The sequence below is a fragment of the Nicotiana attenuata genome, unplaced genomic scaffold (genome assembly GCF_001879085.1).
Source record: "Nicotiana attenuata strain UT unplaced genomic scaffold, NIATTr2, whole genome shotgun sequence".
In the NCBI taxonomy this organism is placed as follows: domain Eukaryota; kingdom Viridiplantae; phylum Streptophyta; class Magnoliopsida; order Solanales; family Solanaceae; genus Nicotiana; species Nicotiana attenuata.
This window is the reverse complement of record NW_017676234.1, coordinates 28,452-31,310: the sequence shown is the minus strand read 5'-3', so window position 1 is coordinate 31,310 and position 2,859 is coordinate 28,452. Positions and strand designations below refer to the sequence as shown.

Sequence of the window (2,859 nt, the reverse complement as noted above, 5' to 3'; positions counted from 1 at the left end):
AGCAAATATGGTGTACTATGTTAATGATGAAACTGATGAAGGATGGAGTGTGGCCGTACATTTAAAGCCAAGAGATATGTTTGATATGGGAGAGGTGGTTGAAGGAGAAATATACGAGAATGAGCCATCCCAACAACAAGAATTTGAACAATTTTTTGATGTTAATTATGAAAATGTTCAACTTGCAATTGAGGAGCATATGTTTGAATAGGAATTAGGCCAGTCCTTAGGTTTTCCTCCGGTTCTTCATGATGAGTATTTTTCATCCCTTTGAGAGTCAAAGAAATATCATTATATTTAATTTTATATCATTATATAATTTGCATTTACTTGCCATGTTTTAGTTCTGGAGATGAGTATGTCTTTCTTATTCAGGTTTAACAGGATGCATGTGTGAATTGTTTCTTCTTAAATTATTCGACTTTTCTTCTACTAATTTTGTGAACTCCTGCTTTTCTTTTGTTGCTTGCAGGTATGCCGAAGTCCAAGCATTATGAGAACTTGCAGAACTCAATTCAGTCAGCATCTACATCACAAGGTGTAGCACAACCTTTATCAACTGAATCAACACATTCGCATTTTGATAATACACCACAGCTGACTTCATTTATTCAACCGACAGCACGACCAACACCTTCAAGTCAGGTTGCAGCAAATCCAATTATGTCAGATCAGACAACAAACACAGCAGGTTCCATCAGTCCGGGCCGCGTCACAACAACCACCATCTAGAAAGCGTAGTGGACGCGTGTCTGCGCAACATTGGACTGTAGATGCAATAGGTATGTTATTGCCATTCATTTATACATTCTGCCTATTTTACGCCGCAACTAACAATCTGTTACCTCAAAGAATAGAGAACCTATGCTTAATGCTTATCATCACTTAACATTCGTTATCAAACCTCTTGCATCCTTCCTCATTTTGCAAATTTAGAAGGATCCTCACTGAATTCCCACAATCCCTAATTCATTCTTATCTCTTTTTGCTCGGCAGAACCCTCTTGAATTCCTGTAAACTGATACATTGCTTTACTAAGCTTTGTGTTATACCATTTTTGAAGAGCAAGAGATAAAATTCTGTAAGTATGCAATAATGACATTTACTTCTTTACTGTAAAATTCTGTGCTTACAGTTGGTTAACAAGTACCTGAACCTTCTGTATTGTATGTATATATGCATTCAAAGTTGGTCTTTTGACGTTATCTATGTTCCTGGTTTTCAGTGAGGAGTTTTCTTGCATTCATTCCATGTTTTTTATATTCTGATGAGGAGTTTGATTACAAATTTGAATGTTCTTATATCTTGATTCTTATGAAAGTTTTAGCTCGGCATTTACTTTTCAAGTCCATGTATTCCTATTCTTCTTAGTGCCCGACCAGAGTTTCTAAATCATCGGTGTTCATCTCCATTCCTGGCCATACCATCCCAACTCAGCTCCATTTCTGCTTGTATCTTACTCTCACATCAATTCCATGAATTGAAATCACAATAAAAGAGGAAGATTGTGTATGTATAATAATCTGCCATTAATGAACAAAACTTTTTGCATGTCTTGTGCAATCACCTCGTGTACAAACAGAACTTCCCATGCATGTACATATCATATATGTGTAGTGTTATTCGTTTTCTTTTTTGCTTGTTCTGTTTCACTAGCTTAGGCATATGTTTTTTGTTCACAGTGTTAATACCCTTGAATTTACTGCATGCCTCGATCAAAGAATAGAGAACCACATTGATTTTTGTTTAAGAATCACATTGATTTTTGTTTTTATCTTTTAAGATTCACAAGGAGCTAGCAAGATACTTAAAGTGAAGAAAAGGAACGTGTTAAATTTATCTAATGGAGAACATATTGTGGTTGATTTTGACGACATGGATTCTCCCATTGGTGAAGGACAAGGCGTTTTTGCAGGCTTTTGTGGAATTTTAGCAACTGACTGCTCCATTTTTCCAATTCACTTTGAGAAATGACCGGATTTACCTGTGACAATCTTCAACCGTTGTTATGATCGATTTATAAAGGTATTCCTGAGGCATACAATTTCTCTATTTTATGTCACTAGATTTTATATTTGCATATAATAAGTATCTAATCATTGGTTTATTCTTGAAGCCACGATTTTGTTTTCGGACAACTGAGTCAAATGCAAGACGATATGTTTATAATTTTATGTGTAAGAAGTGGGGCGCAAAAAGGCTAAAGTTGTTTGATAAGGTCTATGATCCACTTAAGAGCAGAGCTGAGATAATGGATAGCGTTCCACTGGGAATTCCACCAGATCAATGGATTTCTTATGTTGATTACCGCTTTAAAGAAAAGACACAGGTATTATTTTAATGCTTCAATTATTATGTGTAATTATATATTTGTTTGTACAAGAGGTTGAACCTTCGGAGGTTCCATAAGAGGTTGCTTTGTGCCTATTATTATTCTGTAAAGAGAGACTGTATCTAACTAAAATGGAAGTTTGTTAAACAGATATTATGGTTTTACAAGTATACAATAGGCAAGTATGTGTAATTTGTGGTATCTTTTTGTAAGGAAACTTGTAAAAGAAATGTTGAAATTCGGAAGAAACAAATTATTTCACATATTGGTGGCTCCAAACCTAACTCCAGAAGAAGGGCTGAAATGGTATTGCTTTATTTTGAATACTTTAATTAAACTAGCAACTATTCTTAGTTAGTTAAGTTAATGCGACTTTAACTTTTTCATTTATAGATGGCTGAGACTAGACAAAAGCCTGGACGAGGACAGCTTTATCTCGCTAAACATAGGAATGAAGATGGATCATATGTTAATGAGGCAGCAAAAGAGATATGTGTAAGTTTTTAATTTCTTCCATCAAATTTGCA

General features: G+C 34.9%; 1 long non-coding RNA gene across 1 annotated transcript; it reads left to right on the top strand.

Annotated features, from left to right (window-relative positions):
* Positions 1-755: 755 nt before the first annotated feature.
* Positions 756-2,299, top strand: LOC109220867. The gene is made up of 3 exons (XR_002067158.1): positions 756-782; positions 1,784-2,025; positions 2,117-2,299. It is a non-coding gene; the product is annotated as an uncharacterized LOC109220867 (long non-coding RNA).
* The last annotated feature ends 560 nt before the right edge of the window (positions 2,300-2,859 follow it).